At 40.5% G+C, this 26,889-nt stretch overlaps 1 protein-coding gene across 12 annotated transcripts in view; it reads left to right on the forward strand.

Annotated features, from left to right (window-relative positions):
* The first annotated feature begins 15,227 nt into the window (after positions 1-15,227).
* Positions 15,228-26,889, forward strand: part of mef2aa (myocyte enhancer factor 2aa) — a 71,441-nt gene continuing 59,779 nt past the window's right edge. For 9 of the 12 annotated variants that reach the window (XM_085359204.1, XM_085359199.1, XM_085359197.1 and 6 more), the window contains exon 1: positions 15,228-15,478. The gene's annotated coding sequence lies outside the window, so the exon portion shown is untranslated. Of the gene's footprint in view, positions 15,479-18,116; positions 19,510-21,040; positions 21,071-26,889 lie in introns of those variants that run through there. The other 3 variants (XM_085359196.1, XM_085359195.1, XM_085359194.1) reach the window with 3 other exon arrangements.

Consider the following 26,889-nt stretch of genomic DNA (forward strand, 5'->3'; position numbering starts at 1 on the left):
GTTATGTCCTTGAACTGTAACTTTGATGTGAGTTGGAGAACGGCAGTGGTGGAAAGGTGATGGCTAAGGTGAACATGTGTATGGAAACAATTCAGTTCAGTTGCAAGCAGTGTTCAACAGTAGCCACATGAAAGGCCCCTTTGTGGGGCTCTTCTACCTTACAGATGGTCAGCTTCCCTCATCCATTAAATAATAACAGTGCTCTGTGTCTCCCTGGGCCAGATGTGCTGAACGGGTATGATGCGAAATGGAAACAAATCAGCCGGGCTTTACTCTTTAATTGAGCACTGAGTGTTTACTTTCTTGAGACTGTCATAATAGACTCCAAAATTCCCATAAAACTCAACTCCGAGGGCAGATTATCCCATTTAGCACCTCTTGACAGTGTTTTCCACATGAGACGAGTCTTAAGTGCAGTTCTGCTGGTGGCCAGACTTCCACACGGGACTGGCCACATCTTTAGTCACTCCTTATTTCTGCTCTGTGATCTTGCACTTAGAGGCACCCCTTGTAAAAGCAGCAATCGCAGGGAGGTCGCCTTGACATCTTTATCATAATTGCCCTAAATATCCCCATTAGAGAGGCTAGCCAGTATCCTCAATAACACTAGTCATCCCTGGTAGCACTGGTGCATCTAATTGCCTGGGCCTTTTTTGAAAGATTGCCTGACATCAGCACGGTTCCCTATGGGCTGGCCCTCTTCATTCTCTGCCCAGCAAAGCATATCGTTATCGCAGCCAGCAAAGAGACCTGGCCTCCCCTGCTCCTGGATAATTAACTGTCTGGCTTAACTGCATAATGGAAAAACGAACATTGGAGGTATGGTAGTTATTCAAGCAGGCCTTGGAGAGGAGAGCTATAAGACAATACAGGGGTCATTCATGCTCACCATTTTTCAGTGGGATGGGCGATAATTTAGAAAGATAGAAAGTCATATTGGAGGCAGAAGCTAGTTATGGAGGATCGGTTTCATATGATAATTAGACCCATATGCTAATTGCTGGAAAAGCTTGATGAATTCTTCCAGCCTAGCTCTCCACTCCAATGTTGGCTCTGCTGTCAGCTGTCCCCAACGTCCCCCACTTCAAAGACTTGAACCATCTTTACATAGCATTACATTCACTCCATCTTTTCCTGCATTGGAACAACAGTTCTCCCCAACTGCACCCAGCGCAAACAAGAAAAGATGAAAAACAGGAGGGGGAGTAAAGGGGCGTCTGCCATTGTTTGACATTTACAAGTCTCTTAGTAAAATGTATGATGCACATCCTCATGAGTGTGTGCGCGCAAGTGTAATTAGAACACGGCAGGCATGTGTTTGTCTTTGTGTTGTTGTACGGTGGAGGTATCAAGGACAAGTGCATTAATGAGCACCTGGAGAGGAACAGCTTGTGTCTCCTGGTTAGTGTGACCGCGAGCAGGGCACAGACTCCTTCCCTGACTCAGATGACGTGACTGATGGAGGGGGAGGTTTCTGTCAGATCTGGGGCACTCCCAGGAGCTGCAGTTTGTCTCGGCTGACAACAACGCTCACCAAAGGGGCCCTCATCCCACACATCAGCTGGAAAGGCAAGAGAGGGTGCTGTCCTTCCCTCTGTACTTTTGCTAAATTCTCAAAATTTTCATGTGTTCTTTTATTGCTGTTTTATGACCACGCACACTAATATTTGAAGTTCAAGTTGTATTTGAGCGTGCGGTGTGATTTGGCAATACAAAAAGAAAATACACATGATAACTTTGGTCAGAAAAGGATGAAATAAATTATCCACAAATGCCGTCTTGATAGTTGTGAATGGCAAAAGAACAAAGAAGCAGAATCATATCCTCACTTACATATGGATTGAACAGGATACATATGGGACTAGAGAAATGAAAGACCGACAGGATTTTGGAGTTTGGAATAACTTGAAAGTGTGCTGAGATACTGAGTTAACCATATAATGGGGGAAAAAGAGCACACAGAATCACCCCTGCCACATAACAAACTGTGTTATACCACTGACAACAAATTTATTACTAGATACGCTGTTTGGTGTCCTCATCTGTACAAAACCCAGCAATGGCCTGTCATATTCCTTCCAGTTGTTATGACACGAAAGACAAAGCTGTACAAACAAACTGAGCAATATGTCCCAAACTGATGACTTTATACTGGACTTAATGGGATGCAAACATTTTAGAGCTCCCGGTAGTGCAACAGCTGTCTGTCATTCAACTGAGGTGTCTTTTGGAGTGTAAAACATTTACCAGGGAAACAGTAGATGACTAACGGTGCTCTGGACCTTTCAGTCACATCACATGGGTATCTCAATCAGCAGACTGGGGTTTTGCCAGTTACGTACAGATGATTACCTTCATCTTATTCCCATCAATGTAGAAAATGCTTAGAAAAAAGGGGAAATTCAAGTATCTGCTAGTGCAGGACGACTGGGCAAATTCAATCTGCCAATGATGACCATGTGATCTTACTTAAATTCCCAGAACAAGTATTTTTTGTCCTTGTAGGGACATTATATTCTCAACAACTGCAATGTTTGCTTTAATTAGATGGGAGGTTGCATGACAGAAGCGACAGGTTTTGAATTAACTGTGCTGATTTTGTCTGTTTATCACATTTACCTGTACTTACCTTTGAGGTTTAGCCAGTGATGACTTTTCAAGGTTTCAAGACAGAGCCGTTGGTTTTATAGGTACAATGACTTTCTACAGCAGAGTTAAACACATGATACTCATTACAGTAGGGCATCTAGGGAGAAAGGAGCACGGAAATCTGGAAGGGCATATCACAATGTCCTTTCCTTCTCTGTCACTTTGTATTGCTTGGATTTATTATTATAAACCAAAGTTTATAATAATAATAAAAAAATGAACAAGGTGTTTTGTTTAACCTTAAGCTATTTAAAAGTTTAATGGACTTTAAACAGGTAGTGTTGCTGATAAAATCTGCGAGCAGTATGCTGAATGCTAAGTATAACCACGGAATTAATAAAGTTATTGATACATTCATTCCTCTTAGCAGTTTTTTCTAAACTCTCCATCAAGCATATGGGTGGATTTGTGCTTGTGCTACAGCTGCCCATGTTTACCATCCTCCACCTCAGGCTCTTTCCACTGAGAGAAAGATGCTGGCTAGGGTGCAACTCTGCAAATCCCACCTGGATGTGGCATTTGTAATAAACAACCTAGGGGCATGGCTGCTATCCTTTCTCTTCACTCCCAGTGCTCTTCCTGAAGATCCTTCAATGCTGTTTATAGGCTCCTGAACAGCCTCTAATTTGTATCTTGATCACTGGCTTATAAACTGTTCTTATCCCAAGTAAGACTATGGGTAATATGTGAGACGGCTGTTTCCTGCATGCTCTCTTTTTCCTTGCCTTTCACACGCACATGCACTACACTCTTATTCACTGTGATAGCACATGAGGGGGAAGATATAGTTATTCAGGGAATTATCTGCCTCATTGTGCCAAATGGCCATGTTTCCATGGAGCCTGCCTGTGTTTACTGTGACGTGCCATGGCAGGGCCCTTTCTGGTACAGAGGGACTTAGTGCACAGCAGTGGAGGGTATTTCAGTCCCCGTCTGGAGTTTTGGGGCTTACTTTTCCAGCTCTCCCCTCTTCTCCCACCTGCTCTCCTTGCTGTTCCTTCACTGGGTGCCTGTGTGGCTGTATGCTGGTGCTCCTGGCCCTGTTCTTAGACAGACAAGGCTAATTGAAAGGGAAGGCTGCTCTCTGCTGATCAGCTCTGACAGCAGTGTCTTGCCAGAGGTGGGTGTGCCACCCCATGCTGAGTTTTCACAGCAAAATAACAGTGCTGTCGTGAAAAAACATAGACCATGCCACAACTACCCGGGCAACTTGCCAGGGGAGCCAGATGAATTTTGCGGACATAAGAAAGAGGGGAAGCCCACTTTTTCTGCTTTACGACTTCAGGGAGGAGAGCTGTGCCAGCATTTAGTGGAAATCTAACAGGCATTTCTGTCATTTCTTCCAGGGCTACAAACAGATAACGTCGTGTCTTCTTTTTTTTTAAAAGACTGCAACAGCTAATGATCATGTTTGATCACAGATGTACAGTCTCATTTGCACTGCGTTCCACTGTTACGGAATAAAGGGCTCACTCAAATTTAAATATTCATTAATAACTTCAAGACCTCATCCCTGAAATTCCCCTGAGGTTAGAACAAAAAATATAAATTGAAGAGATATCAAATACTCATTTGCCACAAAAAGCTGAAGCTTAGCAGCATAACTACAGCTCTTTAGAAACTGGTCTTCATGTGTTTTGACTGGTTGTCATGTGCAAGTAATCAAATCTTTTAAGTCAAAGCGAGATAGTCTCAACAAAGCATTTCTTTTCCATTTGCTTCAGGTTCTTCTTAACACCTCTTCTTAACTTTTGTGATGTGTCTTAGGCCGCTTGCAGGTCCAACCCACTGCCAATATCGGAGGTGCCACTTTTCAGTGTGACTTAATGCACCAGGACAGGCTGGGACCCCTCAGCAGGCCCATCATGGACAGCTGTGATTACTGCTGACAATAATTTATGGTCCCCTCTGATTGAAAACATGAGAGCTGGAGATTGAAAGACTGGTGTGGAGTCAAGGCACCACCTTAAGATATAAAACTGAGGCCGCAGCTGCTGTCAGAAGCAGGACTCCTGCCAAGCTCTGCAGGCCTTCTGCCCATACAGACAAACACAAGCTCTCATTTCTCTTTGTTTTCTCTTCCTTTCTATTTTCATTCCTTCATCTCTTGGCCTAGTCTCAGCCCTCCTCTGCTTTGTTTCATGTGTAATACTCATATGCTACAGGCATATTTTAGGCACTACTTTTCACTTTATCTATATCATAGTGAATGTTCATTTTATCATAAGAAATATTTGATCAAATAAGATTTACTTTGCCAAGGTAAAAACTACAAACTCTTGCCAGTCTTGTAGTACAGGTTGTACAAATATGTAAGGCATGGCACAAAATAATAGACATTTCATGAAGGGAGGTAAAAATGTATATTGTGATAATATGACTAATGTTGAGGAATGCTGTTTGCAATAACTGCAAAATGAAAGAGGAACAAGCACCCTGGCTGATCAGGTGTCTGTAGTATGAGATTTTCCAGCCATGAGATTACCCCTCTAATCCTAACAATAGCACTGTGCAGCTGGTTTGAACAACTTTCTGCACCATTGTTTATGTTGTCATCCCTTCTCGATTGTACTCGTGAGAAGTAACCAATTTAGTGGATTTACATTTACTATTTCAATGCCATGCCCAGGGATAAGGAAAACATGTGTGTTTGTACCATTGTGGGTTTTTATTTTTCTAAAGGAAGCCTTAAACCAAATAGAAGGAGTAGCAAAGCTTCTAAGGATATAATGCTGAAATTAAACAATTCCTGGATTCCTTAGAAAAAGATTCAGATTATGCAGAATCAAATCAGATCTAAACACCACTAAGTAAAAAGAGGAAACTGTTTTAATTTTCCAAAGTGCGGTATGCTAATTAGAGAAATGTGTGTTTGCTCAATACAGTGTGTGCACAATGTAAGATAATAATGATAGAAAATAAAGTGATACATGTTTTGTGGTCATGTTTAAAGGTCTCAAAATCTACCACTTTTGCCTCTTGGCAGCTAGAATATGTTTTGGCCCCCCGGAGTTCATGAATTGGATAAGCAGCAGAAAATGGATGGATGGATGGATGGAAATACCTACACAAACAACCTGTTTCCATTTGAAACATATTGTCATTAACATATTTTAAAATGTTTGCATTCAGTCATATAGAAGCTGTGTAAAAAGTATACATTCACCAGCCATTTCATTCGGTACAGGTGCTTAACTGCATGTTGATGTAAATATGTAATCAGCCATGGCCGACATCTCTGTTAAGACCAGAGATCTGAGAACTCTTGCCTTTCTAAGTTTATAGAAAGGCAACAGTCACTCAAATAACAACTTGCTACAACCAACATATGCAGCAGAATATCTCTAAATGCACAAGTAGATGGGCATGGATTTACAGCAGAAATATGTGTCAATAACAAAAAAATAAAAATAAGCACCTTGTGAATCTATGCCATGAAGAATTAAGGCAGTTCTGGAGTCAAACCTTTTAACAAGATGTGCCTACGAAAGCAGCTGGCTAGTTTATATATTTACAATATGATGTAATTTTATACCACTGACTCATTTTGCCACTCTGCTACCTGTTTGTGTAAAAATAGCACCTCAATCTAAGGATGAAATATGTTTCCTCTCAGAGCACAATGGGTTACAAAAAACTCAGAGTTAAGTGAACAAGAGAGGGAATGGAATCTCCCCAAAATTTAAGACACGCTGCTTTGTTGTAATTTTTAGACATCTCCGTTCACATGGCTACTGGATTTAAAAGGGGAAAAAAACACACACAAACATGTACTGACTGCACTGAGCTATCCACTGATACAACAACGTGACAAATGAAAGAGATGAAAACAGTACAAAGTTAATGATATAACTTGAATCTGCCTGGTATGCTATGCTCTGTTCATTTACTCCAGTATGTGTTGAGACAGGCTTTAGTATCCCATGACAGGCATTAGAAAAAATGGTGGAAAATCAACTTTGTTTTGGGCAGGGAAAAATTGTGTGGAATTTGCTGTACAAATACAAAATGTTTCTTTAAGGACTAGTTTGTGGGTGTGTTTGGAATTAACACCAGTACAGCAATAACCGTGCACAAACAGTACATGAATATGACTGATGATAAATCATTTCAAGAGTAGGAAAAGTATCTATTATGTGCTGTGCGAGGAAATTTCTTGTATAGTATAGTAAGTACTTTAAAAAAAAAATCAAATTTAGGTTGTGGTCATGAATCCTTCCTGTAATAATGATGGACAGTTTAACAATTGGAATAAAATGGATTATGTATGTGTATGTATGTGTATTCATATATTTCTGCCTCCTTTGCTATGTCTCACAAACGGAGGACAAAAGCAAATGAAAAACTCTGTTAAATGGTGCCAGATGACTTATTAATGATTTTTAAAAATACACATTATAGTATTAGAGAGAAAAAAAGAGAGATTCAGAAAGTGGAACTGACATTATGGCAGAGTTGCAGTTTTTTTGTTGCAGTGTTTGTTGCTGGTTGCTTGATGTTGTACAGCTCACAGAAGGCTGATACTATCAGACTTGCTATATCCTTTTCTCTCTCATCTCTCTCCCTCTCTCCCCCTCCGCCTTCCTTGCTCACATTCACTCTCTGCCACCTGCACACACTCGCATACGCACACAACGATGGCATAAAAAAGACTGCTTTCTGATGAATAAATTTGTATATTTTAGAACCTATCCCTGTTTCAGCACATATTCTCCAGAGGCCCTGCCTTCTTCTCTCCTGAGTTCCCCTGCAACCCAGTGGAGTCATTAGTCTGCTTGCTGTGTTGAACTCTTTAATCATCTGTGTGTTACATAAAAAGAGGACTATTCCTCAGTGACACACAACGGCATGCTCAGCTTGGTTGGGGTTTGCTTTGATGTGTATAGGCTGTTGTGTTGTGTCTGCTATAGGCTTCTTCAGACTCAGTTTTTCCATTTCTCTGTGGAGGTGAGATAAGATGTCAGTCTTCCTCTTGTTGCTGTAAAGATGTGACTGCGGCTGTATAGTTTGCTGCTAAATAAGAGCATCAAGCCTGTGTAGACATACATACCACTGCAGTGTAGTCTAAGGTTTGCCCCTGTTCTTATGGTTCCTTGAATATGTAAACATTTTTTCCATGTGATGAACGTATAAGTGATTTGCTTGCACGCTGATCGCTCACATCTTCGACAGATAAGACTAAAGTGGTGAACAGTTACTCCACCATAGTTTTATATAGAAATAATTTTTTTCTCTCCTGAAACTTAATGTACATACTCAAACACACCCACATGCTCATATACAGTGCATGATGAAGCATCAGTGTTCCATGGGGATGTAGGCAGGCGCCTGCTGCTGTGGTATCAGGTTGCAGGTCTGTCCGACACAATGTTGAGGAGTTGCCCGGGGGCTCGACCTGAAAGGGCAGAACAATGGAGCCGCAGTGCAGACGGAGCAGCAGAGGGCACGGCAAGCCGATCTGTCAGCCTGGCAGAGCTGCGCTCTCTTCTCCGGCCTCAGACCTTCTCCTTGCACATACAATGGAGGGTGGGAGGTCAAGAGCAAGAGGAAATGGTGGGGAATTCCCAGCATTCTATAATAAAATGGAGTCCTCTATTTTGGTGACTATAGGAATAGGACATAGGCTACACCCAGAATTTGTAACAACTTTCAACGATTACAGTGAAGTCATTTCTGTGGCTCAGCGTTGCAGCTGGAGACAATTTATGGGTCAGTGGTCACTGCTCATAACTTTTGTGCAAAATTGTCTGGCTTGTCTTTGTGACAGCTGAACTTGCAACACGAGGCTAATACTGCACTGTCGCCATGGTTATCACAACAAGTTACTAGACAATCTGGTTATAAATGACATTTTCAAAGAGTCGAATGTTTTTTTCAGTATTGGTCACTTTTTGTATGTTTTGGAATGCTGTAAAGGTTGTCGTGAGGCACATCTAAATAGACACTAAATCTAATCACCTCAAGCCATGACATCCAGGAAAGCTGAATATATGTGATCTCCTTAAAGGATATCAGTTTAAACCAGTTTCCCCGTGAATATATACAGAACATCTATGATATCTCCACTCTCTGCTTTTATCTATCATCCACATGCACTGCCCCCAATCTTTTCAGGGAGGAAAAAGCATTTAGTCAGGGCTGTGTACAAACCAAGGTCCCGAAGTCCGCTACCCTCACAGTGGTGACTAAGGGGGGCTAGTGAAAGCCAGATTTTGTAAAAGCTCTTAATAAGACACAGTGTGATATATAAGCCCGCAGGCGGCAAAGCTCTGTGTGCAAACACTTCAACCACTCGTGTGATAGGGCATGTGTGTATGGAACAGTGAATGGCCTAACAACTCTGTTATTTCACACGCGACCCTATTTGGCCTCTCTGATATCCTTAATTTGGTAGCTGAATTTGATATAGTGCTGCAAATATTTGCCTAGGCACATTTACTCTGTTTGCCTGGTATGTTACGATAAACAAACCGCAATGGTGTACTGAATGTAATAAATGTTAAACAGTGCATGCAATTATATACTTCACATATCTGGCTCTCCACACTGAAAGCAGGCTTTGTGGACCTGAGCTCTATTTTGACAGATCGTTATTCCCCTTCCTGACCACCAAGGGTCACATTCAGAAATTAACCGTTTATGAGATGCTCAGGGTAGATTACAAATTTTAGCCTGTATTTAAGTGCAGCCTGTATTTAAGTGCAGACTGTACTCTGTCTAAGATACCTTAGACAGAGTACAGTCATGAAAAAAGGAAGTTTTTTGCAAGAGTCCAGTTTTTTGCAGTACTGTTAAAAAACAAACAAAAAAAGCAACAACAACAAAAAAAAAAAAAAACTGTGCATAGGAATTAGGGGGTAAGTAGCGGCCAGGTGCTGCTAATCAACTGCACTTGATTAATTAATTATCAGCCAGTGTGAGTACCTCGATAAAAGCAGACATTCTGGCAGTTTGCTGGTCTGGAGCCCACAAATGTGCGTTAACACAGTGTCACAATCTTCTCTGGAGTGGACGTCACAGCAATTTACCCAAAGGTCAGACCATACAACGCTCAGAGTAACTGCAGGAAAACCCCAAGAGCTCTTAGACTCTACAGGCCTCCCTTATCATGTTAAATATTAAAGATCATGAAAGTACAATTTGAAAAAGATTGGACAAGTATGGCTTGTGTGAAAGGGTTGCCAGGAGAAAGGCTCCTCTCTCTAAAAAGAACATGGCAGCACAGTTTAGGTTTTCAAAGTTGCATCTGAGCAAACCACAAGACTTCTGAAACAACGTCCTTTGGACACACAAGATCAAAGTGCACCACAACACAGCATATCAGTACCTCATACCAATTGAAAAGCGTGGTGGTCGAGGGGTGACGATTTGGGCTTTTAAGGGTTTTTTTTGTAGCCACAGGACCTGAGTACCTTGAAGTTACCGAGTCAATCATGAACTCTGTATACCAAAGTCTTCTAAAGTCAAATGTGAGGCCATCTGTCTGACAGCTAATGGCTGAAACTAGGTCATGGACAATGATCTCAACCACCGCAGCAACTCTACAAGCCAAAAGGTTGAAGAAGAAAAGAATCACTGTGCTACAATGACCTAGTCAAAGACCCCAGCCCGACTGAAACACTGTGGCAGGACCTTAAGAGAGCAGTGCATTAATGGATGTCGATTAACTGTAGCAAAACTGAACAGAAACTTTAGCCAAAATTCCTTTGCAGCGACGTGAGACACTGATAAAGTCATACAGAAAATGATTACTACAAGTTATTGCTCCTAAAGGTCTTTTCCACAAGCTATCAAATGTCCTGCGTGCTTATGTGTAGTTTGTTTTTAACAGGACTGCATAGAGTCATACAAAATCTTTCTTCTTCACGTGACCGAACGTACTGCATAACCAATCCAACGATCTAGAACCAAACGCAGATTTAAACACAGACTAGTGAGGGCACAGATTAAAGTCCCAAATTTGAATGAACTCAGCAGAGGGCATGCACACGAAGGCGGTCTGCACTGTAACTAAAGCAGTCAGGTAGCAAAAACACTCCAAGGTTCCAAAAACACACAATGCATAAAGATCCTGCAAGATACTAGCAAATGCACTCGTCAAGGTGCAAGCAGAAATCACAAAAGAGAGACTCAGGGTAAAGATTAAAAAAACAGACACACACAGGACTTTCTAACAACCAAAAAAAACTAGCAGAAAAACTAATCAAAGTGCAGACGTAAAACCATCTGAAACAAGTCAGATGCTTTGATCTCTTTTCTAAATATTGGATTTAGACCTGAGCTTCAGAGCCATGCGTGGTCTTTTCTTCTGCCTTTTTAAACTAAAACTATTTGTTGTTTGCGCTTTTTCCTTTTGCTCACCTTAACTGAACAAACTGGGCAATGGCAAGTTAAGGCCTATATGTTACTCAACAAGTTTTATCATATCGGCTTACTTTCGCCTCTCCCTTTATATAAACGCCCTTCCTCCTCTGCTATTATTCCTATTATGAACATGATGCTGCAGTAAAATCCAGATGAGAGATTTTTTGTGTCAGGGTTCGATAGACTTTTGCTGCAAGAGATCAAACAGGAAACTGCACAAAATATCACATGGCACTCACAACTAATGCAAATATAGCTTTGAGGACTAACTCTCGCCTCACCGACTCAGAATGGCCCTTCCTGCGTGATGTTTTAAACTGAAGCACTATTGCGCAATACATTGTTACTGTCGGGAGTGTTTTTCTCTTGATGTTAAGCTTCAAGTCAAAATCAACTGATCGTACTGTGAGAAGATTCTGGGCGTAATAGCCTGCTACTCTGCTACCACTGTGATTAATTACCTCAAATTCAGCCTCAGAATGGAAGGAGTCAGTGTGCGTGATCGGTGGAAAGTGGGGCATCAGCAGTCAGCTGTATTTGGATTATAAGTCAACATGGTTTGTGCTACCTGCTGAATCAGCCGTTTCTGCGTGAGGACAGTGAATGATCTTAATCCTGTATGTCTAGGTAACCTTCTCTGCACGAGGACGAATGCAAGAGTAGCACAGTTTATGGTCTTGCAGTAAGGCTGCCATACTGCATGAACAGCAAAGAAAGTCGTGTTTTAGTGCTGCAACTTTGTACCATTTTCTGTGAGTATACAATCTGCAGTTTCAGGGGGCACAGGCAGTTTCTTTTACTTCTTGATAGTTGTTCTGAAGTAAGCTTTTCTCGGGACGGTGACAGCTTGCAGCACTGGTGTGTGAGGAGGAGAAGACAAAGCACTCTGTTCTCTGAGGCTGTGTGTGATTAATGACAGAGGTGTGTGTTGCAGTGGGCACCCTCAGAGCAGCTACAGATCAGTCTTCCTGTAAGACAAATCTGACACTTACCAACCCACCGCCCCACCTGCTACCCCCTCGTACCATCAAACCCTCAGCTTCTTGCAGCCAAGTGCACCCAGTGCGACATTGCACTCATAAATCATCCTAAACAAAGCATGTTTAATCTGTGACGCGCAGGCCTGACACGCAAATTTATTACCTGTTGTAGGAAAACTGCACATGTCCCAGTGAGTCAAGCCTCTATTTACCTTTGAGAAACCAGTAAAATACTGGAAAGACAAAGTCCGCAACAAAGGAAGATGATGATGGCAATGTCTTTCGGGCTGAATTCGGGAGACAAAGCCTCGCTTTGCTCAACCATCGAGCTGCCTTTTCATGGTGGATGACATGCTTGCACGACTTTCTCGACTGCACATGCCAAAAAGATTTAGGGATTTTTCTCAAGCACATTTGTAAAACATGAATACCAAATTATCTCTTGTGGATTAGAGTTGGATAGCTGCTGTATGCCTGGTGTGAGTCATAATGCTTAGTGAGAACTGGGCACCTACTACCTTCAAATGCATGTTAGGGTAGCTTTTTAGCTTTTTAGGAACTCTGCAGTAATAGAGCATTGTGAAGGAAAATGTAATTGTGCTTAAAGAAAGCAGTTTAGCAGCAACATATGTAAACAAACCAGTAAACACAAGTTAGTAATGGCATTTCAAATTATATGCTAAATTAGAGTCTGCTGTTAAACAGCATTTGGATCAGAATGGAGGACACTGTCTTCTTTAAATCCTGCCTACAGGTACTGTACACTGAGAGTAGATTTAGATATCTTTTGGCTTTCCTGCTATACAGTCTGACAAATTCAATTACAGTAGCATTAGCTTGATGTGCAATCGTAACTAAAATGCCAAGGAGAACTGGCTGAAAGGCAGGAATTAAAGTGGTTTCGCCCACACATTCCCTTCCGCAGACTCCCCTGATCCGTCTCGTTCTCAACATGTCTTTTCACTGGAAATGGTGGGAATGAGAAGTGATGGCACCTGCTCACTGGCTTTGGCAATGTCAGAAACTCACACGTACACAGACACGCTCGCACACGTTTTTGCTTATGATGCAATCATCGAGTCAGAAAATCTGTGAAATTAGCCAACAGTGAACTGCCCGAGTACAAAATCATCATTTGCACTCATAGAAAATTAAAGATTTATTAAAAAAAACAAACCCTGAAAGTACTTCGAATGTTTTCTTCTACTAATAAGTGAGATCCTTAGGTGGATGTTAAGAAAAAACCCCACAATATGTTTGTGAAATCACTCAGTAGTACGTGGCACTGTTAATCATTTGAGTCATTCCAGGTGATTAATTAAATTGATATTGGAGACAAAATGAATAATGGCAAGAGCAGATTAATTCCTGACCTTGTTCAATTTTTAATGAGCTCAGTACAATTGAGACTAAATTTCAGAAATGGAACTATAGACTTGTGTGAATATTGCAGATAATTAAAGAACTTGCATTATTATCCAAATCTCTGCACATCTGCTGGAAAAAGGGGGCCTATCAAGCAAACAAGACAGAATGGATGTTTGAGCTACTCCCTCTTGCAGCTGATAAGCATTCAGTAGTGCGATAAACAGAGACGAATACATTAAGAAACCCAAGAGACTGATAATCTCAAGAGGGATCATCAGCTCATCATAAGGACCTTTGTATGCTGTCGTTCTCTGCCTCAGGAACTGCTCAACAAAACTACTGCAGAGTGTCAAAGTTGTACAGAAGTGAGACATAACAAGCGAGAAACATCACAGAACTCTTGCAAAGTTATACCTGTCATTATTTCTATAGAGCAAATAAACCGAAACCGCAGCGTCTTGCTTTGCGCAGAAAACATTTGATTGCTAGCTGACCATTAAGCCTAAGCGGGCACCTTTCTCCAGACCCACATTCACTGGAGTGCACGTATATCGTGTTAGCTACTCCGCTCTCCTCAGCAAACTTGTATCCTAAGGAATTTAGTTTCAAGTGTCACCTCTTCACATTAACAGTTGTCTGCTATTTGGAGCTTGAATGCCTTGGTTACTTTTAATTACAGTGGGTAATGAGAGAAGACTTTCAAACTGTGAGACACGGAGTATTTTTAGATCTCGATCTTGATTATCTAACACATTGCTGCGGTCGACTCAGATATGACTTTGTTGGAAGACTTTCTGTACCATTAATATGATTAAAATCAGTCTGGAGGAAAAGCTGTAGCACTTTGAAAAAAATATAATTTCAATCAATCGACACTTTTCTATGATGCTGTTAAATCTCTTCCGAGACTGAAAGTATTTTCATCTTATGCAACTCTGTTACTTTCACATTTAATAAATAAACTTATTTGGTGGTTATTTAAGAAGGTATACTACTGTTTTTCTAATGGTTGACTTATATATCAGAGTCATTATAAGTGTAGTTATTCAGTTATATCAGTGATATTCAGCATGACAGTTTTTAGCAGTGCATGTCCCATGACTAAGGTGTAATGCGCAGCGAGGAGAGAACCGGTGATTGGTGAGGAGTGTTGAGGGGTTTTAGAACTGTTGTTTTAATGAGCCTCAGATAATGAAATGTTATTTTAGATCCTTGTAGTCTGACTGCTGTCTTAGGAAATTGTGTGACTTTGAGTTCTGTTTGTGTTTTTCTCATTTACAACACAAGCATCTATTTCTTTCCTCGCGATCATAAGATAGATCAGACTTGACTTGTACGGCTTAATAAAGCTAGCTGCATGCATTTTTTAATTGGAGAGTGTCTGGGTCTATTTGTGGTCTGGCGCAATGTAAGTTGGAAATGCCAGCTGTCGGCATCAAAACCCTGCTGGAACAAACCATTATTTGGCATGTCCGTTCAGCTGGTTGAAATGCATCACTTGCTGTGTCATATGTGTAAAAAAAAAAAGCTGCTTAATTGATAAAGGCAAACAAACGTTTGATATATGAGAAAAATATTGTGACTTGTGACTTGTTTCACTCAAAAAAAACAAACTCTCTCATGAACTACATTAGCATTCACTCTTTAAAAAACTGTTTGTGTTAGAAAAAAATAGTTTTTTATTCTTATGATCCTTTTCACAGAGTAGGGGGTTTAAAAAAAAGTCCTCAACACCTTCATCTGTGAAGCTATGACTGACAGCTGTGGCTGGTCTAGAGAGCCGTGAGCCAAGCCCCATCACATAATGCATGCCCGACATGTCTATGTCCATCTGGGGTCCTACCCTTCAAACCACTGCCCCTTGCTCTGTGCCGGCAGAGAGACCAAGGGACAAGAGAAAGAACAGGGTGTGAAGACGGGCCTCGTAGGGCTCTGAGGGAAGCATCCAAAGCCAGCTGGTCTGGCTTTGAGGTAAATCAGTGGGTAGAGTGACACAAAGCAGCAGAAAGAAGACTTGTGGGCAGAACGGAAAGAAGAAAAAAGGAAAGTCAATGCTTGCAGAAGGAAAGGTGGAGATTGGAACAGCAGGTTCTGTGAAGGCGCATGTAGAACAACAGGTAAGACACAGGTGTCACAAAGGGCTTGAAGTCCTCACTCAGGATGTGAAGCGAAATGTGATGCTAATGTCATTTTAAGTTTTATCTCCCATCCAGGATAATATGGGTTGCACATAGCTTTTCATATATTAGTCTACTGCTTTTTATTGGATTAAACTGACACAGGTAATGCAGATCACTACAATGATGTTCTTCTGTATTCTTAATAGCAGAAGATTTTGTTGTTGTTTGTTCTTTTTTGCTAGCCTCAGTTTGAGATGATGGTAACACACGTTAACGCAAAAGTGCTGCTAAGGTGATATCTTAGAACTTAGATATATAAGAACTAGGGGTGCAATGATACTTGTATCAATATTGAACCGTTCGATACAGTGCTTTTGGTTCGGTACGCATATGTATCGAACAATACAACATTTTTTATTTGTTTTATCAACTTTTCTTCTGACGATGCTGTCCACTGAGCGCAGCACAAGCTAGCAAGACAGAAGCTAAGCTCGTCGCAACATGGCAACTGCCTCAACGCTACCCGAAACTGAACCTCCCCCACCCTCATTCAGATCTGGCGTTTGGAACTATCTTGGTTTTCATGTGAAGCATGACCCTGGTGCATCATGGACAAAAGTAAAACAGTATATCGGATGTGTCACGCAATGCTCAAGCTGTGGGAACTAGTGCGTTAGCGCAGTTAGCTTGTTAACCTGTTGACGCTGTCCAGCCCCAAGCACGGGGTGATCCGTGGCAACTTGTTAACGGAGATTTGCCGCATTATGGCGTTAATGTCATTTTAACGAGATTAACGCTGACAGCGCTAGTGGGAACACAACGAATATGACAGCACATTTACACCGACATCATCCTAGTGCAAAGTGGAAGTAGACAAAAACAACAAGCACACATGCTACAAACTTTACCCGAGTCATTTAGACAGCAGTTAGCACATGAGTCTCCTTATGGGGACCTGATATGTTTAATATGCTGCTGAGAATATACCCCAGAAGAAGCGTATAGTATAGCTTTTATTTTGGAAAGAGTCATTTCTCTGTAATAAACTCTCTTTTCCCAAGATGAGTGATTTCTCGATCAGATCGATTAATTTTTTTTATTTTGTTGTTTCAGCAACATTAAATTTAAAAACTGTACTTTTGAGTTAAAATATATATTTATAATTTTAATAAATGATAAATTAAAAAGGCATGAACATTTTGTTTGTATCGAAAAAATATCGAACCGTGACACCAAAGTATCAAACCGAACCATGAATTTTGTGTATCGTTGCACCCCTAATAAGAACCAGCTGGAACTCATAAAGGATCACGACAAAGCTGAAACAATGCTGATTTTTGTTTTGGTTATGAGATGTAATATTGTTGTACTAACAATGTAGTAGTACTAATCTTCTAATAACAGAATACCACACATGAGTCGCTAACAGATTCAGTCACTTTGAAAACATACATCATATATTATGTAATATATTATACCACTTTTATATGCTACAATATATCAAAGAGGGTTGAACTTTACCACACAGACAACATAATAATACTTATTAAAGTACACAAAGTATATGTTCTTCTCTGTCTGGATAAAGAAAAGAAAAATCTTTTCAAAGATAGATCTCGCACCAGCATTGTTATAATATAAGCACTGCTGGGTGCAAAATATTCATTTTTTGCTATTGACTACAATTTTCAGCCATCCAGAAATTACAGGAAAGGCTTCAATGACTTCATCAAAGTGTAACAACTGCATGAATTGCTCATTAGACTAAAAGTACTTCAATATTTAACAATCAAAACAGAACAAAACAAAACTTGCTAACCCTGTCATGTGGTGCTTATAAATACATAGTAAATTTGGGAAACACACAAAAAATAATAATTAAATGGCCTCCCACGAAAGGACAACCAGAAATGTACGTTACCTGGCAATATGATGTTATGATTTAAAATGCTAGCATGATTTTCAGAATCAAATGGTAGGGCAGTGTAAATCAACAGCTGTAGATAGAATGGAAACATTATTACTCCCTTTTTGTTTAAGGACTTATTCTAAAATTTAATTTCATCACTTTGGCTTTTTTTTTTTTTTTGGTTTTTTGGCACGGAGGGAGAAGTCTTGAGAAAAGTCTTGAGAAAGACAGGGTTTCTTTAGTGCTGATCCAATTCAGTTTAATAAGGTGGTGGAGGGTGGGGGATGTTGGAGCATATTCCAGGATACAGTGTGGACAGGTCACAAGTCCATGATAGAATGAAACTAACTGATTTGCCATTTAATCTGTTAGTTTGCTGTTTCTTGGCCTAATTATTCCAAGGCTGTGACATTTTGTGTTTTAATAGTTTTTTTTAAAGGTATGTTGACTTCTTGCTTTAGACTTATGAGGAGTCAGGAGGTCCCAGGAACACTAAACACAGCCTTTCTTTTTACAGCTCAAACTAACTGGTGACTTAGATAACACAATGCACCACAGACGAAACAAACACTAATCAACTTTGTACAAAACCCTCTCCGTCATTCCTGAATAAGTATAAAATGTTTCATCATAGCACCATCAAACCATACAGTGTGTTTGCAGAGATACAAAATTGCTGCTCTGACTACCATTTCTAAAGTATTTAGAGGAAGTGAAAACATTCAGACACTGAAAGTTTGGTTACTCCTTGTGATCTAAAATTGATTTTATCAGCTGTATATTAATAAAAATGTGCTACCCAAAAAGCTATTGTATATGAAAGAGTGATTCTATTCCTTCACAAATAGATAATGTAGTTTAATGTGTAAAACTTTTGTGAGACTTCTGGGTTTCACTCTTAGAAAGACTGAGGATTCAGGAAGTGGATCCTTTAATAAAGCAGCAAAACCACAAAAGGATATCAAGGACATTCTTTCATTTATGTTTTTAATCTTGGAGGGGGAAAGGGTTATTATGCTAACAAATGTAATTATTTTAAAATGAATAATTAACTTGTGTGAGGCGTAACCTGGCGTACCTTGTTAAGACAGAGTTTATGTTAACCTGCTGTTGGGTAGTAAGACATCAAGAAATAAATCTTATGCGATAAATCTATAAAGTAAATTGTAGCTAGAATAGTTTCTTGGTAAATACAGTCCAAGTTCGTATTTAAAATAGAAGAAAAGGGTCCTTCTATTCAGGCTCCATTTCAAACCAGAAAGCCCTGTTAGCTTCAAACAGCTTTAAACTGCCACATTTAATCGTAATAGCCACTCATTTGTAAATTTGCTCCAGAATCAAGTCTATCAAATCTATAATAAACGCATAATTGCAAGAGAAAATGACACCTGCCTCCAAACGCCAGTATAAACAGCGGGGCGGGCCACTCGCCACTACAGCCCCTGCTAGCCACACCTCCTGTGACGATGACCCCCGCAAATACACGTGACATGCCCGTATGGGAGTCACGAAGGTCCCGCCTTCCCGCTCCGATTAGCTGCTCACGGGGCGCTGCGAGTTTTCATCGGCCGACGGAACTGCCCTTCAAACCGAATTCCATCGCTGTTGTCTTAGAGATATGACGTCAAATGTAGTTTGTAATGAGGCCGAGGCCAGTGAGTTCGGAAAAGTAGCTTTTTAAATAAAAATGCGCCTTAAAGGAAGAGGAATTGAGGACATGCTTCTATAATTGTTTTCTTTGATTTTGTACAATTTTTTGAGGGGGTAGTTCCATGTCTGAAAATGAGCACAAAATGGATTAATGTTCACCTCACATGAATGTTGAAGTTTAAAAACAAAACACTGTTTAGACAGCTTGTTCTCTACATGTTTTGACGCTGTGTGTGAGAGAGATAGTGGAGAGAGAGAGAGAGGGAGAGAGAAAGGAGGGAGTGGGGGGCAGAGGCAGTTCGTCAGATGAGGGGAGGAGTCTCACTGACAAGAGGGAGACTGGCTTTTCTGAGTTTGTCAGCTCCCCCTAAAATAGCAGTCAGCGTGTAAATGTGAACTGAAATTACGTTTATCCACTGGAGTCACCGATATAGAGTGTCTATATACAGCGACTGACTTGGGAGTAAAGGTGAGTAACGGAAATAGAAACAATGTTGCGGAGTGTGGCAGCGATACTGTAGCTACAGTGAGAGTGAGTGTAGAAAAGCGCAAGAGGGAGACGTAGAGTGTGGATTTGGGAGACATTAGGAGACATCTATCTATCGTATCCTAATAACATGTAGCTTTTGCGAGAAGACAGCGTAAAAAGTGGCGTCATTTAATATAAGTCACACTTGGTAATTAGTCGCTTTCCGTGTCGTAAAATACCCAAGTGTCGTATTTTGGGAGGGTGTAGCTAGACGCGCGCGCTGTTGATATCTGTCAATTGTTAAAAACTTTTATAGGACTCATCTCTAAGCCGGTAATAAGTTGTACTAGAAGCTCGACTACATGGTCGGTTTGTCAATTGTGAGTCTTAAAACTCACACAGATTCTGACTTGTTGTCCAGAGTGTGAAATGATTAGCCATACTTTGTAAAACGGGCGAGTCTCCTGGGGGAAAATAGTAATCAGTGTGTATATAATAACACTGTTGAGCCATCACACTGACAACATCAGGCGAGCTCACACGGTGACAGTGGTAATAAAAAAGTTGTCTGGCGTGAGTTTACTGCAGATTGTATGTTTTCCTTAAACACCTAACCTCCTTTAATAAAAAAAAAAAGTAAAATAAAATACATTTTATGTATGCAGGTATTTTTTAATTTGTAGATGTACAGCAATATAACGTGAATAAACAAACTTTTTCTTTCATTAGAGCAATTGGCATGATAAAAGTCAAAGCTGAGGTAGTTGCCTATATTGTATATGTATACATATATGTACTATATATTTTCATAGTTAGTTGAAATAGATGAAGGGATATGCGACTGGTTAAAACTGAAATATGCTCAGCCAAAGCGTGCCCAATCAAGTGAATTGATGTGAGATATTTTAGATGATCTTTGACCTTAAAGATTTCTCCCTGGTTAATAAGTTCACTTGAAGGTGACACATTTTATGCATTTAAGTGACAGGCATAGTGACAGGGGCATCGCACCTTTAAGTTAAGCTGCATAAGGATCTTTGGCCAGCGGAGATTGTGCGAGAGAACCTTTGCTGCCTGGTGTTTCTTTGAATCTCTGGCACTCTGGTGACCTTAACCCCTGGCCAGAGTGGGAAATGGCCAATGGTAACCTGACCTTCTCAAATGTTTCTAGTGTATGCTACACCCTGCATAGCTCATTAATATTGCACAGAAGGAGTAGTTTTTATTCAGTTGAAACTGAAAATAAGACTTGAAATTGTCCTGATTTTATAAGCTCATTCATGAGTGGATCTACTGTGTGGAAAATATTTGGTTGTGCTTCACATTTGAACGTATAAACTGCCTTTTGTGTGGATAAAACCCAGCAAAATCAAACTTATGTTTTGCCGTGTTGAAAAAAACCCCCCTCTGTATGTTGCATGCATATATAAAACGTGACTTTGTCTTTACCACAGTTGTAACTATTTTACTGCTTACAGTATATTACCCCCTTATCAGGTTGAACTAATGACAAATTTCATTGTTTTTCTAGGGGCACGAGTTGTTACAGCAGCATTAAAGGGTACTTGCATTTTCTCACTGTCCTTTTTGTGCTACCGCTACTCTGAAAGCATGCACGTTACCGTACCAGCTGGTTGCCAGTGATTTCTAAAGCAAAGCATTAAAGCACCCTCCAATCTGCAGTCATTAGCTTCTGTGCTGCCCCAGGCCTCGCCAGTAATGGGCCTTGTTGCTCATGATCTACATCACGTGACCTCCTGTGTCTAATGTGTGGATGAGGGATTTTTTCATCGTGCTGAAATGAATATCATTTTAACAATTTATGTCATGTATTAGTCAAAGGAATGAGTATGAAGGCACAGATAGGGCTGCCGTAAATGTCTTTCTCACGTGCGCTGTGAACTGTTGCACTAACCTCAGAGACCTCAAATGTTCTATAGCGTCCATTAGACAAGCACACAGAAAGCTTTGATAATATGAGAGTTTTGTCCTGTATTTATTTAATCGTTATGGCTGGTATTGCACAATGACTACCAGTGTTTAGTAACTGTTTTAGCCTTGTTATATGGGATGTTTGTGTGCCCCTGCATGCCTGTGTAAATGTGCGTAAGCGCTTGTTTGCATCTCAGCACAAGTTCTCAGTGGAAAGGGAGAAATGAGAGGTGGTGACGGTGCGAGGAATGGGCAGCTGCAGCATCTTTTACTGCACTCCTCATCCCACTTCAATCTCAGTGTCTCAGCTTCTCCTTCCAGGAGAAATGTGGAGTGTGTGGGCGAGTCGGATCTGCAATTAACGCCGGTTGTCAGAAGGAGAATGCTGGCGTTTACACGATGCCTCTGAATCACTGAGTGAAAGTCTTTTCTCCTTCACTCTCCTCCTCCCAGGACATTTTTTTTTCAAGGAGGACAAAACAGCAGAGAGCTGAAAGCCAAGGATGCATTGAATAAAAAATAAGAGATAGAAGCTGAACATTCTTGGCCCGTTAAAGAGGATAGTGTTTCTCTGGTTGTTTGGTAAGCCAAGCTGTTCTTTTATGCTGCAGATTTCTTAAGAAAATTAAGGCCCTTATGGCTATTATAGTATTATACAGTGTAGTTTGATTGCTATATTTATTTGAAATTTCTTGCATGGTTATTTACCTGTCTGTGTTTTGAATCCCTAGTTTTATTTTGTGAATCCTTGAAGTTGTGTCTATACCAGGCTAGTTATTAACTTTAAACTCATTATACTGTGTTCTCTAGCACCCCCAACACCGCTCCAGCTGTGTGAGTTGGTTTGGTCCGTTAAACTTGCTACAAGATACTGAGTCTGTTCACTGACGGCAATTAGCTTGAGGCGACACTTTTTTTTAACGCACAGTTGTCTTTTCTCTGTTTTTCTTCTTTGCACGGCTATCGTTCTTTTAAATTTGTGGTATGCTTTTTTTTCTTTGCAAGAACTTGAATTAATATCTATGTTTAAAAGAGTCAGATGCATAACAATAATCAGTCTTCCTAACTAAAACATCTTAGCGTGATTCATTGTTTGTTGGAACTCCTTACTGGAGCTGTATCATCAGCATGGAGATTCCAGCGTTCCTCTGTGAGACCTGGAGGTTGGATGCAGAATCTTGAGCCTGGGAGATAATGTTTTAGGCTACAGCTAACTGTAGACTGCTCCCAATGGACTATTAATTGTTATTATAAATATATACATATAATTACTCATGTTTAGTTACATGTTTTCTTTTAATTTTGTTAATGCTAATCAGATCAGATGTCTGATAAATTCTGGACTGTGGGAGTCACTATGGGTCTTTGGTTAGTGCCGGTGCCTTACTTTAAAGACAGAACATTCATGTGTTGTGACCGTGAACCACTGATATGGGCATGAACTAGCACTGGGTGACTGACAACAGCAACTTGCGTGAAGTATCTGACTGATTAAAATACACAAAATAAACCGAAATTTAATTAAGACATCACAAAGCCCACTGGCAAAACTTGTGCTAAGGCGCTGATAAACAATATAAAATTATTTAGAAAAATTATTTTAAAAAAATCATAGCTCTTTGATTGAATGCTTACATTTAATTGACAGTTATAAACTATGCTCATCATCTCTAGTATTTTTTAAAGCTCTATAACAGCTCAGAGGGTGAAGGCATTACTCACTGAGGTACTGTTTGTATAGCAAGACAGCTAGCAGTGACCTTTCAACTGTCCTGCCCTTGACTGAGACCTCTGGTGGTAAGCCACCCTTTTGGCTCACTCAGCACATGTGCTGCTGAGCAGGGCAGAGCAGCTTAAGGCCGCACCGTCTTTTCCTGTCTCTCCTGCTCTATCAAACAAGGCCTGGCTGGAGGTCTCTTCACCTCTGCAACCTGGACCACACAGGAGACTCAGCAGGAAGATCCTCACACAGAGCCACACTGTAATGCTGTCAGCCTGCTTTTGCCACTGCACCCTGTCAGTTTATTTGTATCCATAATGCAAGCAGACTATAATGGTGAAGAATCAAGTCTTAATGTTTTTTTTTTTAAATTATGCTATTGCTTTTTTTTAAACTCAGAATTTCTTGGTTTCTTGGGTTGTGGCTACTGTGTTAAGCATAAACTGGCCTTCCACAGTTGGTGTGGTTTGGGAGGGTAGACTGTGGAAGCATGTGCTAGAGCAAAGGTGATGACTTTAACAAGTCAAATCATTTAACACCTTTAAGATGCCTCCTCGCCTCTTTGACTTTCTGGACTGCACGAAAAACCACAGAATCACACTGTGCTTCATTTCTGAAGTGAGTGAGCCAAACTCAAAAGACGTAGAGCGAAAACATGCGCGTCCCGTGCTTTCAGTCAGTATTTTTCACCTTGTTTTCATCTTGTTGTCCTGCATGGAGACCTAATATTAGTCAATGATGTAGCTAAACAATATCACGTACAAAACTAAGCTGAAGTTAAGAAAGACATGTCTTTGCTGAGTTGCATTTTAGCCGCATCTTAATGAGACTTTTTGAAAAACACATAAATCAAAGGAATATATTATAATATAATTTACTAGATCAAAAGATCTCCCATGATTGCTAATATACCCCACTGTATTGAATTACTCATGCTCTACTGTAGATCTTAAAAAGCCTCTCTCGCTGGAGATTTAACTTCTCTGTCTTTGTATAGAGGCGATGAAGTAGAAGCCTCATCAACAGACAAACAATTGAACTGTGTGCAAAGTAAAACTCTCTTCAAAGTCTGCTGTTGTCTAAGTGATGGAGGTGTTTACTGTGCTGTTAGAGAGGGCTAATATAGGCTCTTTGATTCATCAGTTACAGCCACTTAATCTAGCCGTCCATTAGGTTACCAAAAATAAAAGTCGAATGCATTAAAAAGTGTTTATCAATGGCTGGTGTATTCATTACAGCTGTGAGACTTAGGTGTCACAGCTCATACACAAAGCCCATTGACTAAAAGTTCAGTAGCTCCTGGGAAGGAACAGTTGGATCTCCTGCAGCTGGACCGGCCCTGTGGCCAATTCATCTGCAGGAAGAAGGCCTTGTCTGTAATATCCTTGTTTTTCTGTCTGTCTGAGAAGCTTTGTGAACTAGAACAGCTGGGGGGATGTGATTCCTCCTATTATTCTCCAGCACACATCAGCCATATGAACAGGGAAAGGAAGTGACCCCAGCCCCCTCTGCTCTGTGGAAGCTGCTCCGGTTCACCGCAGGGCTCTGACTTACAGTTTAAAGTTGTCTTCCTCTCTACTGTTTGAGCACAGCTATAGCACCATGAACATTGCAGTGAGTTATGCATTTGAGTTTCCAAACCATTGTGCACTGAGTATGTTTTTCTGTAGATTCAGGATGATGAGATTGTCTTTTTTATGTTGCCCACTTAAGTTAAAGTGCAAGTCTGGCCGAGTTCAATAGTTACATATCATTTTACTTCTGAAATCATCCAGAAAATTAAATATTACTTTTTCTTTCTTGTACATAGTCAGGCCATGTTTTCTTCTTTTCTTTCTTTTTTTGCATTTTAATTCAGTCAAAACTTGTCCCTTTAAATCCAGGGCATTCAGAAATGATTGTCTTTGCATCTCCAGTCTCCAAATCCCAGCTCTTCATAGTGTGACTGTGATTGCAAGTGAGGTGTTGAGTCTGCCCGCTGTTTGTGCGTCTGCCCGTCTGTCCTCTTCCTTTCTCCCAGTCCACTTTCCATCTGTGTGCTGTGGGCTGCCGATCTAGGTGAAAATAGTGTAGTGTTTCCACTGGCTGTTGCCATCCTGGATTCATGTCAGACTGGGTTGTTCTTTACTTTGTTTCAATCCTCCTCTGAACCTCTGTCACTGGTCCAGCTTACAGAGGTGTTCACAGCGGGTATTGCGATTAGGGAGGTCGGGATTCATCATGAGCCGCTGGCCCTGGGATAGAGGGCCTGAGGCAATTAGCTATTTGAAGCTGGGACACAGGGCCAGAGCCTCTCCAGGAATCTTTCTGTTTCCTGGAGAGACAAGTTGTGCGAAGGCCTTTGGGGTCTTTCTGTCTTCCCCTTCTCTGTCTCTCTCTGTGCATGTTTGCACACAGTGTTCATGTGACAGCTAACACATATCATCTGATCTGGGAGAAACTGTAGGCTATAGCTCGTGAAATACCCATTTCATTATTTGCTCAGTGAATGATAATCATTCATGTCAATACATATCAGACTAGAATGGGCAGATCTGCCTTGCACATTTTCAGGAAAAGCCTCATTAAAACTGATGTTTACTGTCATTCACAAAAGCAAAGTGATAACGTGAGTGATTATTAAAAATGAAAACTGTCACCCACTGTGACCTGAAGGAGCCTTAACAACATGAAGCACTATGACAAAATGATTTAGCAAAACCTACTTTTTTCTCTCACACTTCCATCATCTCTCAGCCATGTGGTACGGAGAGATGAGTGAGCAGTTTCATTATTTTAAATGTAATATAAATGAAATGAAATGCATGAATCACAGGTCTGCATGCGATCATTAAAAGACCAATTCTATAACATAAAATTCTAAGAAAAAAAAAATCAGTGCTACTTTAGCTAGCCTTTTCACTGTTGTTATGACTCATGGCCATCCTCACTGCTCAGATTGCATAAACCTTTTATGTAATGGAACACTGTGGGAAAGAGGCATCGAGTGGAAGATAAAAATGGGAAGAGAAAATCAAATATTTATTCTGAGCTTTTTAATTTTTTTTCCCATTAAAAGCAGACATTCTCCGAAGACACCCAGTCACCATACCCCTAAACCAGGGGTGCTCACACTTTTTCCGCATGTGAGCTACTTATAAAATGACCAAGTCAAAATGATCTACCCACTACAAAAATCCAAAACATATACTTATTTATAAATATATTGAGGATTCTTTATATCTACAATGTATATACATGCATAACCGCAATATCCAATATTTCACAACACAATTAACTATGTAAATTTTTTGTCATTACCTGAGTTTACTCTGATGACTTGCACTGAATTGAATCAGCCAGGGATGCATAGTCCGGACAGTAGCTGCTGACGGCCAGGTTTAAGAGAAAAAACCGAGAGCTAAAAATTGGAGTTAACTCGCTGACTAGCTTGTCAGTTTTACTACACTTCGCGCCGCTGTTTGCGCATGCGCAGCGACCTAAGCGTCAGAAAAAATCTGCTGTCATCTGACTGGCTTCCCTGTATCAATCAAGTGACGGGATGGATGATAGGCTGGCATCTATTTTTTTAATGCCATGCGATCTACCAATACTACCTTTGCGATCGACTGGTCGATCGCGATCGACGTATTGAGCACCCCTGCCCTAAACAATATGGACCCCATGTATGTGTTCCAAAACATGCTTTTTATTTAGTAAAATCTTCATGTGGATTTCCAAATGCTGGT

Source organism: Diplotaxodon limnothrissa, linkage group LG7 (assembly GCF_057381915.1).
Source record: "Diplotaxodon limnothrissa isolate DT_005_m linkage group LG7, D_limnothrissa_male_GT1.1, whole genome shotgun sequence".
Classification (NCBI taxonomy): Eukaryota; Metazoa; Chordata; class Actinopteri; order Cichliformes; family Cichlidae; genus Diplotaxodon; species Diplotaxodon limnothrissa.